At 40.0% G+C, this 16,421-nt stretch overlaps 1 pseudogene; it reads left to right on the top strand.

Moving 5' to 3' along the window:
* The first annotated feature begins 10,484 nt into the window (after nucleotides 1-10,484).
* Nucleotides 10,485-14,048, top strand: LOC121522581 (annotated as a pseudogene).
* The last annotated feature ends 2,373 nt before the right edge of the window (nucleotides 14,049-16,421 follow it).

Below are 16,421 nucleotides of genomic sequence, written 5' to 3'. Positions count from 1 at the left end.
ACCAACAATGTAAGAATTTCTTCACCTGCATTTTTCTGGAACAACAAGAGCAGAAGATAAGCTGTCGAGGAGAGGTGACATTCACTGACTGAGAATTATGAGCTCCTTTCATCACCTAACCCCAACCCTTGCACACACGTACAGGCTGCCGACACATGCACACACCCGAACCTGATTAAACCCCACAAACATGGATCTGTGGGAGTGTCCGTGAACCACAAAGCTAATTGAACTGTCTCCACTCTGACAGGATGGAGAGGTATGGAGAGAATGATGAGCTCTGACAAGCAGGAGTCAAAGGAATGCATATACAATGATGGGGGATGTGATCGTCATGTCTGAAATCTCAATAAGGAAATGCATTCAGATATATTTCTATATTCTTGTGTCCCTCTGCAGCATCACTCCCTTTGGCTACATCTTCTATTATTGTGTTTTTTTGTTGTAGGATAGAGATAGCGATGTTCACACTGTTAAAATATTGGAGGAATAGTTGGATGAATTGCAGTGAAAACCGATTTTTAAGGTCCCCAGTGGATCAACCGTATTGACTAAAAGTCCTACAATAAGGATGGGTCTTGGGTTTCTGAGTGAAATGTCAAGAGTATTAAAAATTTTGGTCATTAAAAAAAGACATCATCCCTACTCAGATGGCTCCTGGGGTGGTTTGGAATGACTCTGGTGGCATCTTGACCTTTTCTCCAGCACAAACTTTGAGGAAAGTTAGCGTTATTACCCCAAGGCTAACAAGTACTTTCTTTTATAAACTATACAAGCACAAACTTCACAATAAACATGCTGTCCAAACTCAGTCAGTCTCGCTGCCTTTATGTACAATCAATAATTCTTGATATGTGCATCATTTACTGGGAGAAGTTCTCTGTTGTTCAACATTATGATTTGTCTGTGAGCTGAGCTGTTTCCACTCTGAATTCTCTGGTTTGTGGATGAGTGGAATCAGAGGGTTGGAGGTTGGATCTCAGCATCAACAGTTCACATGTCAAAGTATCATTGGACAAGACTCTGTTAGCATGCAGCAGCATGTGAATGTTTACAAAGGGGCTCTAGTTAATGCAGATGGGAACTTTGTCAAGCAGTCTCTGCCAATTCACATACACACCCTTGGTAAAATGTCCATTTCTGGAGGAGAAATCAGCATAGCTTGGTTTAAGAAATCATTTTAAGATTCATTATTCTAATTTTAAGTGATATTTTGACATTTTTAACCAATTGTTTTTTTTTTACCTCATATTTTCAACTCCAAACTTTGACTTCATAATCCCATAGTTTGACCTTTTAGACTCACAATTTAAAATTTTGAATCATATTTTGACTTTTAATTTCATGATTACAAATTTATTTCATTTTTTTGGCCTTTTAAACTTAGGATTTTGACCCTTTCTAATATAGTTGCCATTAAAAACATTATTTTTCTATTTCAATTTCATGTTTTGAGCTTTTCGAACAAATAAATTTACTTTTCTCAGATTGTGAGCCTTTAAACTTATCTCTTTAATAGTGCTGTCAATGGATTAAAAAATTAATCGAGTTAATCACATCCCTATGCTGTGATTAATAATGATTAATCACAGGATTTCTTTAGTTTTAGTATTTTTTTTAGACTTTTAAACGTTCTTATTATCAAGTGTTAATTTTCATTTATTTGAACTTTATGTACATCACTTTGAAAGGGCTTTTTTTTTTTAACCAAAAATGTATTTATTATTATTATTATTATTATTATTATTACTATATAAGTTAACATTTAAAATACTACCATTTACTTGTATTTTTGTTTGAGATAAATTAGTACATGTATGGTGTTTAAATGAAGAAATATTAAACAAACTAGACTTATTAAACAAACTTATATGTGGTTTGTAGATCAGAGTCTTAATTCACTGAGCAATAATAATTATAAACTGCAGTAGAGCCCAGCAGACAAACACATCAGGAAGAAAATAACTTGTGCTGTAAAATGAATGATCAGGTGTGCTGTTACCCCGAGGTAGCTGAAGTTGCTGACTGATGTCCAGTGGTCTCTCGTCAGTGTAATAAATGTAGCTCGGGCCAGCTGCTCTGCTTTAGTTGCCTTTTTAGCTGTCATACAGTTCACAGATTCTTGTGACAGTAGTTCTTGTAGGTGTTCTGTGGTGTACGGGTCATCTGAGGCGACCTGGATGATGTTTTGAAGCCCCTTGTACTCAATGATGTCAATGGTCTGCAGTCTCTGGCGACCCATTAGCAATCACAGTAGTTAGCTTAGATGTTGTCGTTTTGGGGACAAATCCAGGTCTGCTGGACTGCGCTGGTGTAGCTTGACGTTATGGCTTGGTCCCATGTTGTTGTTAGTGTCTTTGCTAAAATGAGCAACATTAGCTATCATGGCTTGATCCCGTGTTGTTGTTAGCATCTTTGCTAACATTAGTAAAGATGCGTTTTACCCGGAGGTGGTACTTCAAACTTCAAAATGGTGCCATCAGATAAGACGCTGTGTTTGGCGGTCAGCAAACACTGCACATCAGCACAAACACACCTACCCCACAGTCAATCACAGTGGTGGCAGCATCATTCTGTGGGGATGCTTCTCAGCAGCTGACTGTGGAAGGCTCGTAAAGGTAAAGGGTAAAACGAATGTGGCAAAATACAGGAAATTCCTGCTGGACGGTCTTATTCAGTCTGCAAAAGAACTTGGAGAAGATTTAATTTCCAGCAAGACAATGACCTGAAGCATACAGAGAAAGCTACACAGAAATGGTTTAAAGACAACAAGGTGAATGTTCTAGAGTCAAAGCCCACACCTCAATCCAATAGAGAATCTGTGGTTGGACAACCTGACAGAGCTTGAGCAATTTTGCAAAGAAGAATGGAGTAAACCTGCAGCGTCCAGATGTGCAAGCCTTCATTTTGACATAAGGAGGTTAATGTTTGTAAGTTTTGTGAAAGAGGCCAAATTATGTTGACTATGACTGATTTATGAAATAAACTATGTGAAGTTTCTCGGTTTCAGCAGTTGATATGTTGTCTTTATGCTATTTTGAATCAAATATCGGGTTACAATGTTTTCTTGATCATCAGATTATGTCTTTATTTATTTGACAGACTGTCCCAACCTTAACAAAAAATGAAATAATAATAATAGATGTGACATTTAGTGGAAGGGCTTAAATCCTCTACAGCCATCATGTAAAGCATGTTAAAGGACAAGCATGTTTGGGTAATGGGTATTTTGGGAGCCTGACCCTGCAGAGCAGTCTGGGTGTCCCACAGAGCAACAGATGTTTAACCACTCTGCGCAGCCTCCCTGTCACAACCCCTGTCTTTGTGTGTTAACTAGCTCTACGTGTGTCTGTCTCCTCCTCTCATTCACACACCTCCGCTCAGGACTAATTAGCTATCTGTCTTCCCCTCCACTTCTGCCATGAAGCCTTGTCTCATTGTGCTGCTATCTCACTGTTTACTGTGCTAACTTATAATCATCCAATCTCTCTCCTCCCCCAGCCCTCCCCCTCCTCTCCCTCCTCCGCTCCTCCCTCTCGTCCTCCTCATTATGGCTTGGTCTCACTTGTGACGGCTATCATTAATCAACTCATTTTGAACTATGTTGAACCTTGCAACCCTGAACACCCACCCCTGCTCAATCAGGAAGTGTTGTATTCCCCTGCGGTCCATTAGGCCAATCAGGACAAAACTGGGGGATGACAATAGATATAACAACAGCAGAAACCAAAAGCAGAAATTAGGCTAGGAAACACAATAGGGCACAGACAGCAGGAGAACAACAGGCTTTATTATAGCCTTTCTGTTCAGGATTTGGGGGGTTTGATTTTAGCTTGAATGTCTCGTGGTACATGTTAACATATCCTACTTTACTGAAACACCAGCCCTATTTATCTGTGTCATTTATCTGGCATGTATGGTTACAAAGGCTCTGCCATTCTTAGTTTTAGTAAAACAGCTCAGTTTTTCTGAATAGAAGTGACTTTATCCTGATGACTCTCAGTTTTTATGAGCATCAAAAATGAACTTGCAATACAGGAGAATCCTGTCAGTTTGTGCAACCATAAGCATTATTTTTGCATGAATGCTGTGAGGACAGCTACTCTCTTTTTAAAGGCAGTTCTATATGTTGTTGCTGTATTTCACATCAATCACAAAAATAAGTTTTCTGAGCTAACAAGATAAAGTCATCTCTTAGCTTCAGCCTCTGCCCCTGCTTCTCACATTTTCTTGTGCAACCTGCCAGAATGGTTTAACCTTTCTGCCTCCTAACTACAGAGGTCTGACAGAATCGCCCACTGAGTTAACCTCTTTTTCATTTGTGTATGAATAGAGGAGACATGAATGGTTTCTTTACAGCTGAGAGTAGACAGGAGCTGTTTGTGCCAGACTTGTGATTGTCTGTTTTGCCTCTGTGGTTGGTTTTGCTGTACTAGTCTTCTTGTGTGTGTGGGGTTATGGGTTACTGTAGATCTCTGAGCTCACCCTTTAAAAAATTACTTCCTAGACTTTATCTTTGTCTCTCTACCTCAGACACCTTGACCCCACACAAATGGTAAAAAGACTTTTCCATACGCACTAAAGTTAACTTCTGGACACAAATCTGTAAAAATATCTTCACCTGTTGCAAAAATACCAACTTACAACTGATTAAATACAGAGGCGCAACACAGGGAGAAACTACACAAGATGGGGTTCACTGCTAGGATTGGGGAGTTTTCACTTTTTAATACCGTCATACCCTCCTCAAATTTTCCTTGGGTATACAGTATTACCACCAGGTGTTTAAAAACCACATGATATGAGCACTTGCTGGCGTGCAGGGCAATCACAAGGAGCAGAGCGCGAGCGCTTCATTCATACCTTTAACAGAATGCTACTAGTCTACAGAGTTGAAAATGACTTACTCTTTCCTCTCCGTCCACAGCTGGGTTTCCATTACAGTTTTTCACAAAATAAAAGTGATATTCCTTAAATTTCGATTAAGAACAATTGCGCTTTGAATGCATTTCCATTGAAGGGAGTTTTGGGCATAGGCCTTGCATTTCTCGTAAAATCTCATCTTGCGTGAATCCGCTGCAGGGAAGCTTGACACTCAAAACCTGTTGCGTGTTGGTACAGTTTTGGTTACATCTATGGCAGTTGCCTTGATAATTTTGAACAAAAGACGAAGGCAACGGATGATAGTTCAGAGGTAAAGTCCGTATGTATGGCAAAAGCCATGCATAAGGGTAGAAGTATGATGTTAAGAAAAATCTCGTTTCTTCTTCTGTCTGCACGTACCGCGCCATGTTGTCTCAGATCGACTGGTCATGTGATACCATACATCATGTCCCGTGACTTGTAAATGCGGAAAAAGTGTTCTATTACATTTTTATGATATATTTCTATATCGAAACGCCTGAAAAACCTCCTCATGAAAGTGTAAAAACTTTTTAGCGATATTTTAGGGGTTTTTCAAAATTCAGGTGCTTCCATCACCAGTTTTTTATTTCGATATTTAGATTTTGCTCATTTCCAAGTGTAGAACCCAGCTTGTGACACAGACGTGCTCTCTCTTCACTTCCTCTCCGAGGTGTTCTGAGAAATAATGATCAACTATCATCACTGAGGATCTGGGAATGTGAAGTAGCGTTCAACGGGCTTTTGAAGCAAGATTTCCTCCCTCGATGACACGTCATCACGATTGTTTTACTTCTCCAAATCGTGTTGTAGCCTCCAAGACCCCAAATCGTTAATATCAGTCAAGTTTGGTATTTACAATTCTAGGTCGTAATGTTGCCGATGGAGTACCCACAACAACCAATGAGAGCGAGCAGATGGAGTAGCGTCACCAGCCGGATCGTGTGAACTTTCACCGCTCACAACCCTAAACACAACTGTAGCTTCAGTCCTGCCAGGATTTCATCCTGAGTCTTACCCTTGTCTTATAATTTTTACTGCACCTGTAATGCATGCCTGTTGTGGAGGGACAGCATAGACAGACATCCATGTTTGTTCATTTTTTTCTAAAGTCACATGATCACCTGAGGTCATTGGCAGGTCGGCAGGTGTGTGTCTCAATGATCCGGCAGTGTGGCTGAGTTGTCTAGTGTGTGCGTTTAGAAGATTAGAGATGAAAAATCGTATGAAATTGTCCTGATGTCAGTGGTCTCCCACATTTTTAAAATCATTTCAGATTTAAAGTGTGTGGCCTGCCTTGTTGCAAAGATGGCATCCATCACAGTAGCTCGCTTGAAGTCACTGAGTGCATGGCTAGCCAAACCTTTAACAGTGATGCATGGAAAGAAAGCCGCCTTCAAAGACACCTGTGACATGTTTTTCTGTTGATGTCCAATCAGAGTTGACCAGCAACAGCTGCTCCAGTGCTTTTCCTTGGCCCAGTTCTCTGCTAACTATGGATGAATTTCCAGTCAACAAAAACTTATAAAAGAGAATCCTCACAGTAACAACCTCCTCTGCACTCGTGCTTTGAGTAACTGGCTTTGACCTTTGGTTTGATACATTCTACTTCAGATGAAGAATTGTTAATGACTCGTGATTTCATTTGAATCAGACAGGAATAAGAACAAGTGAATTTATGTTTCTTCCAATCTTGGATAAGAATAGGTAACTGGGCAAAGTATGATGTTCTTTCTGCAATCTGTGAATAGATAAACCTATGTGCAGTGATTATGTAGATACAAAGAGACTCTTGTTTAGTGAAACTTAGATGGCAAATGAAGCAACCATAAATCACATTTCTATTATGTTACCAAACATAATATCTCCCTGTGGTGTGAATTTTCAAAGGCGGTGTGCTTTATATCCTCTTATCTCAAACAATGTGATATTTGTGCGAGGATATCACAAACAAGATAAGTTGTCAGCCTTTATTAAACTGCATCTATCCTTTGACTTTCTTATCTGCATGTCTGCATGTAATGTAGAACAGATCACAGAGTATTAATTATTTTACAGCTGGCCTTTATAACCTCACTATCCTGGAGCTTCACACATTTACAGTACACACGCTGTGACCTGTCTGACTGAGAAGGTAGTCCTTCAGCTAACAAGCATGTACCATGTTGAATGTTGTATTCTTTCATCTGCAGTGTTAAACTGGAATAAGAATCAAAAAGTAACCTTGCAAAGCAGATGGATACGCCTGTTTCCGTGTTTCTCACTGGGGAATCCATCTTGCAAAGCTCCTGTCTGAACCGTCTGGGTCCAGTTAGAAAGTGACAGGACTCTGGTTTTTCTTTAGAACTGAGAGAGAAAATGACAAAGCTGGAAAACAACTGGATCATGTCTAAACACACCCACAAGGAAACTGCTCCACGATCCCTGATTAAAGTAAGCTCTCATCAAAGCACTTCTCCATTCTCATATTAACCACCAGAACACAGGAGATGTGTCACACCTTTGAAGAAGTCATGGTTTACTTGCTGTTGTTTGCCATTTGTAGTTGGTGGTGCTGTGTAAACATGTTTGAATATGTCTGTCTCTGTGTTGCAAAACTATGTGATGCTTTATCAAGCTCCATAATAAAGTGCATGCTCTAAAACTTTGTAAATAAGTCAGATGGCACAGCTTAAGTGCTCCCCTTATTGTGTTGTAGGCCAGTCACCTGAATCTGCACCAGCGTGCGGAGACGCTGAGCCATTATGCAGCTAATTAGGGGGGGAAACACCTTTTTTCATGCAAATTGGCCTTATTGCATTAAGCATCTAATGATGAGGTTTGTAACAGGGTGTTAATCAAGTAAAGATTAGTCTACTGTATGTGAGCTGATGACACTCAAACTTTCCAGAGATCAGAAAACAGCTCCAACTCTGTATAACTTTAAATAAATGATGTGTAAATAAAGTTAGTGATATAACTTTGACATTGCTGTTACTAAGCCATAACCAGGAGTAAAATCAGCCTGATGCTCTCAGCTGCTTTTTTATCCATGTGTGGCATGATGCGAGCAATGTGGATGTTCTAGATTTTTCCTTCATTCAGTGAGGAGACTCTGTCATGTTGGCACTGAAGTGAACACATAGTTATTGCCATTCCTTTAATTAAAACACACTGTTACCCCTGAATATTTAACATGGATTAACAGAATCCAGGCAGGATGCAGGCAGGATTGGACACGCCTGTTTCAGGCATAGGCGGGTGTGGACGGCATGCACTGTGGGAGCGGGCGGTATTGGTCAGAAATCCAGGGGGAGCGGGCAGGAGCAGCATGAAGAAAAGCTTCAGGGCTCTGGTATCTTATAATGACACAGAGCTGTAGTAAATCTTTAAAATCTGTGCCAAGATGGTTTCCTCAAGCAACAACACAGCAGAGTCAGCCTCATACCACTGAAGGATGAACTGTCACTATGCATCCCTTAGGGACACCTAAGGTCACAGAACTCTAACTCAGTTGGTAGCCAGTAAAATTGAACTCAGCTTTCCAAGAACTGTGGTTAATCACAGTTAACTCATGATTTACCAAGGGGGTGGGGGGCAATTACTTTTTCATATAGGGCCAGATAGGTTTGGATTTTTTTTACCCTTAATAAATAGTATTTTGTATTTGCTTGGGTTGTCTTTGTGAGATGTTAAAATTGGTTTGACACTCCTAAACATTAACGTGGGATAAATATGCAAAAAAAAAAAAAAAATCAGGAATCAGAAAGGGGGTTTATACTTTTTCACACCACTGTATGGCAGAAATGTGTGTCTTTGTCTTGCCAAGTTTGTCGTTTATAAGCGCTCCCTTTCTCTGCAGCTTTTTCCAGCTCAGCTCGTAGTCTAATGTAAATGTTCAACTTTAATATGAATCTTTGAGGGGGTTTCTATCATTGATTAATTATGGGGGGGTTTAAATGAGTAACCTGTGTCTTCTTTGAAATGCCTCTTTGTACACATGATTCAAATGAGGAAGTAAAACTGCTGCTAATGCTGCAATTATGCCATAAAAGTTATCAGTTAAAACCTTTGTGTTTCACTCTTGTGCCCATCCATCCATTTTCTCTGCCGTTTATCCCGTTCAGGGTCACGAGGCTGTCACTGGGCGAGAGGCGGGGTGCGGGGTACAACCCGGAATGGTCACCAGTCATTCGCAGGGCTGACATATAGATACAGACAACCATGTATGCTCACACCTACAGCTAATTTAAGAGTCACCAGTTAACCCAATAAGCATGTTTTTGGTGGTGGGAGGAAGCCCGAGTACCCGGGGAGAACCCCTGCAGACAGGGAGAACATGCAAACTCTGCACAGAAAGGCCCTGACCAGGAATTGAACCAGGGACCTTCTAGCTGTGAGGTAACAGCGCTAACCCCTGCACCTCCATGCAGCCCCACTCTTGGGCCATGATTTGATAAAGCTTAATGAATTACCAGAGATGGTTTCATGCATGTCTGCTGGCACTAATATGAATCCATATATAGCAGTATATTTTATATGTGGGGTTGCTCAGCAGGTGTTGGTGTTTGTCTTTATAGTGAGATCAGTTTGTTTTCCCAGGAGTCTGACGTCTCTTATCAGCCCTGTATAAACTGGCCGACAGTCACGACTGCTTAAGCTGGAAGGAAACACAATTAGTAGATATTTGAGTGTTGTGGGTCCAATGGCAGCTTTATGCTGAGGTTTACTCAGGACACAGGAATCAGCTCCGCCTGCTGTAAGGCTGGGCTTAGATTTTAATACTTGTTGCATGTTTTCCTGACTACTATGGCTCTACATGCCTACTTTTATAAAGAATAAACAGAAGACAATACAACAGGATCTGGTTTCACCTGTCCATATTTCTCTGTGTGTGTCTTTGGTCTTCAGGGAGAGAAAATGAGTTTGCTTTCTGTTAGTTTACTGCCCCTTTAACAGCTCCATGGTGTGGTGATAACCCATAATCATAGCAGCAAGTGCTGATAAGAGCAGTAGGGCTTTTGTCAGCCTCGGCAGGCTGTAAAATTTAATGAAGAGTTAGTTGTAAAATGATGAATTACTTATTCTAAAGTGAGATTACAGCAATTAAGGCAATATACTTATCTAGCATGTGTGTGTCTGTGTGTGTGAGGGGTGTCAGGATGGTCTGTGAGAAAGTCACACCTGAGAAACGGTGAAATCTAAGGTCAACCAGCCAGACAGCAAAGAAATAAGAAAGAAGGGAAGTCAGGGAATGAAGAAAATATGAAAAAGAAGACTGGAAAGAGAGAGGAAGGCAAAATGAAAAAGCAGAAGTAGGAAAAACCCAAAGAAAAAAGTGACACACATAGAGAAAAATAAATGTATCGTGTTAATCACATCTAATCTCTCTATTATAGTAGGCCTATTCAACTAAAAGGCCTTGGCTGAAACAGCAGTGCATAAATATAATTAACCTTTTGAAGGAAAACCCTGCCCCTGCTGGGCTTTGGCCAATCACAACAGAGCAAAGTTTATTGCGCTGGGGTAATTGTTCCGCTCCCTGTCGGTGTGACTGAAGTGGCTTTTACGCACAGAGCTGAAGAGCTGAGAACATCAGAAAGAAGACATTTCTCCAGAGAAGAGGGTTGGCTCTGCTCAGATTAACAGTTTTACCCAGCATGTTTAAGTAGAGCGCACTTTAAAGTTCATGACAGCGGGTTACCTCCTCACTTTACGCACAAAACTAAGTAAAACAGCACCAGCGAGACTTCCTGATTTCAGCTGTTGCTTATAGACGTCGTGGGACAGAATGACCACCACCATGGACAAAGCTCACAACTTTCGCATCGACGCGCTCCTTGCGCATGACGCGGAACACAGGACTGACAGTGACGGTGCGCCCCCCGGGCTCTATTACAGCAGGAGCCCCGGCGGAAGTTCTCTGTCGCCCCGCGGCTCACAGACACCTTCACCTCACTCAAACCCTACAAACTCCTCTCCAGTCCACCCAGGAGTCCTCTCCAAGTCTCAGCTCTTGAACTTATCCCAGTCAGGATTTGCTGCCCTGCAACAAGGGGGTCTCCTCGGAATGCACCCCGGCTCCATGTACCCTCTGGCGGCCCTAGGAGGCCAGCACCACGCCTTCATATACCCCGGTCTTGCGCAGCTGGTCCATCCGTACCCTGAGCAGTTGAAGGCGGCCACTTTGGCGGCGCACCGCTGGAGCCTTGGATCAGAGCCGGGATGATGATGCCCAGAGTGGGCGAGTATGGTGGTGAGTGAATCTCACAGCTTCCTGGATGATAAATAAACATTTTTATATTATAGAGTGGTAGATAACCAGAGCTGTCAATTCACTGATCAAGGGATGAAGTAAACCTCTCTTCAACTTTGTTTTTCAGCAAAATAGTAACTTAGAGTTTTTGAAAATATATTTTTACATCACTCAGACTACTCAGAAATATAAGCCAGTAATTTCATTCATCATAGTGTGCCTAAATTATTATGAACTTTAAGACTGTTCCATTGTGAAATTAGTTATTTCATCATATTTTTCTATGTATGCATATATTTAAAATTAATGTGAATCAAAGTGAATGTAAGTGCACTTCCCTTAACAAAGGCCAGCCTACAGAAACCACCATTTGTGTTTATAGTCAACCTGATTCAAATTAATATTTGTGGGCCTTTTCCTTTAATTTAGAATATATTATACAAAGATTCAGACCAGATAAGGTGTTCATGTTGCACCCGTGTGTCCCAGTGTTGAGGTCCCTTAATGTTGTGATGCTCTAACAAGCTTGAGGACGATTTATGGCGCTACATTTACGTGCAACTTTTATGGTATAGGTAACGCCAGGAATAGACCTCCTACTTAATCAAATGATAACATTTACAGTGTTTTCATTAAGGTAATGGCCCCTCTGTGATAGTTTATTACCCCTCCAAAGTAATATTTCTCACCTCACATTAAAGCCATAAATGTGAAGGGACACTGAGAAAACAGGCCTGTGGAGTTCAAACAATGACGCCAAACCAAAACTGGATGTTTCTTTCTTTGTTATCGTCTCTCTCTCTCTTCACAGGCCAGGCTCAGGCGAGTTTGTTGGGGAAGTGTCGGAGGCCGAGGACAGCTTTCACCAGCCAGCAGCTGCTTGAATTAGAAAACCAGTTCAAGCTGAACAAGTACCTGTCCAGGCCTAAACGCTTTGAGGTGGCCACTTCATTAATGCTGACTGAGACTCAGGTAAGAGGCAGAGGCTTCAGAGTGAAATGGAGCCAGTGTAGCGTTGGGTCATAACCTCATCTCCATTTTAATTTTTATTTATTTATTTTTTAATAAATCAGTGCAATTGGTCACCCTTTACATCTGTGAGGAAGTTTTACACATTTTAAACCAATAAAAGGTGTCAAAAAGATGCAGACTAAGACCATTCAGTGTTAGATTATTTGAAAAATATATCTTCTATTTATATATTTTGGAGGAAGGTTATTGCTCAGTGGTCGTGCTTTTTCAGATAATCCTAACTGAGCTATGTAGTTTTATTATAATGGTATATTACTTTAACCTCAGAGTCCCTGTGAAGATCAGGATTATACTGCAGGGATTCAGCACAATGTAAGTTGAATGTTAGCCTCGAGGTGTCAGTGTTAAAAGTAGCCCAATATAAAAATTACTGAATGAAAACTTAAGCTATGCAAAATGAACAACAGCACATAATAGAGGTGCTCATCTTTTCCCACCATTTTTGAGTAAACAGGAAAATATACTTTTTTTATTGCATTGCAGTTTTTACAGGAAATAAGATGTAGCCTAATATTCATATATTTCCTCAAGCCCGTAAGTTATTTGGTCGTCAGAATCAGCCTGCATGAAAAAAAAGTATTTTATTCATTTATTTATAATAGGGTCATGGTCATGTAAATGTGCCAGATTGTAGCTATAGGCTAATTTACATCTCTGTCTGCTTGACGGTATATATATTTAAAATGTATATAAAGCATTTACATAATAATACTAATAATAATAATAATAATATTGCACTTTTCAGTACAATTAACAAAGTGTTTCACACAACATATACTTAATCAGAGCAGAGAAATAACAGACCGAATTATCCAAAGAAACAATCAGGAAATATTAAAAATAATAAGAGTGTGAGATCAAACATTAATAGTAAAAGAGTACATTCTGAGCATTTAAGCATTTTTGGTAAAAGTATGTCTTGAGTAATGAGGTAAAAGAAGGGACTGACTCTGGTGGTCTGATCTCCTCTGGTAGACTGTTCCAAAGTCCAGGGGCTCTGACAGCAAAAGCTTGATCACCCTCGGTTTTCAGTCTCGACCTTGGGACAGCCAGCGGAGCTCCAGGATCTCAGACTGTGGCCTAGTTCAGGGATAGCAGCTCAGAAATACAGCGTGGAAACGGACCATTTTATGCCTTCGAAGTTTGTAAAAGAATGTTAAAATCAATCCTAAAACCAACTGGCAGCAATTGGAGAGAGGCCAAAATTGGGCTGCTGCATTTTGCACCGTCTTCAGGTGGTGAATTGGTTGGTGTGGAGTGAGTTGCAGTAATCGAGGTGGAAGGAAATAAAAGCTTGAATTAGTTTCTCTAAACCTTTGGTTGACATGAGGGACAATAAAAACATAAAAATATACATAAAAGCAGACAACAAACAGAGACAACATTAACAGCACTTTAATATACAATATATAACATGTATGACTTTGCTCAAGACTGACCAGGAATAAAGTGACCTTTACAGTTAAAGTGCATTGTACAGATGGTAAAGGGCTATACCCTCCACACTAAGTTATGTTAACATAATTATATACTTAAAAGAAAGCACATATTTACATTTACATTTACATGCATTCTTTTTCTCCAGGTTAAAATCTGGTTCCAGAACAGACGTATGAAATGGAAGCGAAGTCGTAAGGCCAAGGAACAAGCATCCCTGACCTCCTCACTGACCGGCACAGACAGCACAGGGATGGATGTGCACAAGCCTCAGAGCGACTCACACAGCTCCAGTCTTGAGGATGAAGAAGAGATAGATGAGGAGGATGAGGATGAGAAAAGTTCTGTGGGCCCTGTAGTCTTTATGAGGCATACAGGAGGAGGACCAGTGAACTACAGCTCCTACTCAGAGGAGGAACTGGAGAGGAGGCCAAGGGACTAAAAGTGATGTTTTCCTTAGCTATGATGCTTGGCATACTTTTATTTTATTCCTTTATTTAAACTCTTGTGAAGAGAATATTACACAAACAGGTGCACAAACATTGAGACATCTAGGGACGTATTGATGTATCACATGCCGTGAATCAGACCTTCAAAATTAGCACTAAATATATCAACTCCTGCACATCAGCTTTGATAAAGACAATAAAAGAAATGTTATTTATTTCAGACAACAAGGACAAAAGTGAAAAGCCTCTGCCACTATCCAGTCATCTGTGATTAGCTTATTTATACATTAAAATTCACTCATTTACTGACTTCCATTGGGGTTAATAGCACTTCAGTGGACATCTGTGGACTCAAACAAATCCATTAGCTTGTTGTGTTATTTGTTAAAAGTGCATCCCTATCTGTTACAGCTGACTGTCGAATATTTCAAAACATGTCATATTATTGACTTGAATTCTTTGTTTTTACCCAACTTTATGGCCAGGATTTTTTATAATAAATATTCAGCTGTGTTGTACTGTATACTTGAAACTGCAAGTTATTTTATTGTAATAAGTTAAATAAACGCACACAAACACATACAAATGCGCACAAAAATAGCTGCAGGTGCTGTATAGTTCTTGTAATGTACTGTTAATATGACAATTTTCCTGTATGTTGTGTCTTATGTTGTTAATTTCATTTTAATATTATAGGATTTAATATATGAAATAATGTAATTTTTGCTGGTAGAAATGTTGAATTGGAATAAAAATGAATTCTTATGTTTTGAGTCCAATTAATTCAGACTAAAAATGATTTATAACACACAGAAGTTACATCAGGTCCTGCTCAATATTTGAAGCAATAGTTTCATTCTTGTTTGTATTTTGTTATTTTTATCTTTATGTTTGTTTTGTTTAATTAAATTAAAGAGTTCATGAAAAGTTTTTTTTCAATTAAACTTTATTCAGTGTTCTTTTACAACAATACTTCTAAACATAGAACATTTATGCAAAGACACATACTGTACATACAGACAGTATTCAGACCCCCTTTACTTTTGTCAGTTTTCTTATGTTGCAGTCTGATGCTACAGTAGAAGAAAATCCTTTTTCTCATTAATCCACTCTCACTTCCTTATCATGACAAAGTGATTTTTTTTGCAGATTTATTGAAAATAAAAAACTGAAATATCACACTGAAACAAGGATTCAGGCCCTTTGCAAAAACACTTGACATTTACTGTAGTTCAGGCTTATTTCTCTTTATTTTTGCTGAGATGTTTCTACACCCTGATTTGAGTCCACCTGTGTTAAATTGACTGGATATGATTAAAAAGGCACATACCTGCAGAGCTCAGAGGCAGGAGTTTTGCAATGCACCAATCTGAGGAAGGCTACAGTAAAGTTCCTCTGCACAGAAGGATCCCACATTTAGCACAACCAGGACTCTTCTAAGAGCTGGTCACCAAACTGAGCAATCGGCGGGAAGGGCTTAATAAGAGAGGTGACCGAATGGTCACTCTGACTGTGCTCCAGAGATCCTGTGGGGAGATGGGGCAAAGATCCAGAAGGGCAACCATCACCGCAGCACCCCACCAATCTGGGCTTTATGGCAGAGTGGCTAAATAGAGGCCTCTTTTCAGTGCAAAACACATGAAAGCCTGATCTAAGTTTGCAAAAACACCAAAATGAAAGTCGACTGCTTGAGGCTGCAACATCACAGAGTAAAAATATTTGACTCAAAAATATTAAAATGTACTTTTTTGTGAGTGTTTGTATTACCAGCCACTGCCATAGTTGGAAAAAAAAAACAAATTCAGTCAAACATTAACCACGCCCATTTAAGTTTTAACACAGCTGCCATCACTCATGGGTAATCTTGGCTGCAGCTCGTTAGCTGTAGCTGCAGATAATCGTTGGTAACCAAGATCTCTGACCTGGTGATAAACTTCCAGACACCAGGGTACTACAGAAAATAATCAGGTGACCTGGCTGCTCTTGTAATTTTTCAGTCTGTTTTTTGCCTTGTCTAACTCCCTTTTGTCTTCTTTTTTTGTAGTGTCTCCATATCTCCACCAGTGATTCTGCCAACAACAGCCAGGACTACGGTGGCCGAGAGGTCTCACACAAATGCAAATTCAAAATGCTTTGCAAAAAGAAAAAACACGACATTTGACAAAAACACAAAAACAAAAGTTCACAAAACTTGCTGCAGCGCATGAATACAAACACTCAGCGCCGCGCATGGATACATAAACTCGGCACAGCGTCGCGCATGGATACATAAACCCGGCACAGCGCGGAGGCAAACAGATTCCACAACAACACAAAAATACAACAACTTGGCGCAGCAGATGCAAATAAAAAGTCAGGTCAGAACG

The sequence above is a fragment of the Cheilinus undulatus genome, linkage group 15 (assembly GCF_018320785.1).
Source record: "Cheilinus undulatus linkage group 15, ASM1832078v1, whole genome shotgun sequence".
Classification (NCBI taxonomy): Eukaryota; Metazoa; Chordata; class Actinopteri; order Labriformes; family Labridae; genus Cheilinus; species Cheilinus undulatus.
The sequence above is the reverse complement of the archived record's forward strand: the minus strand, read 5'-3'. Positions and strand labels throughout refer to the sequence as shown.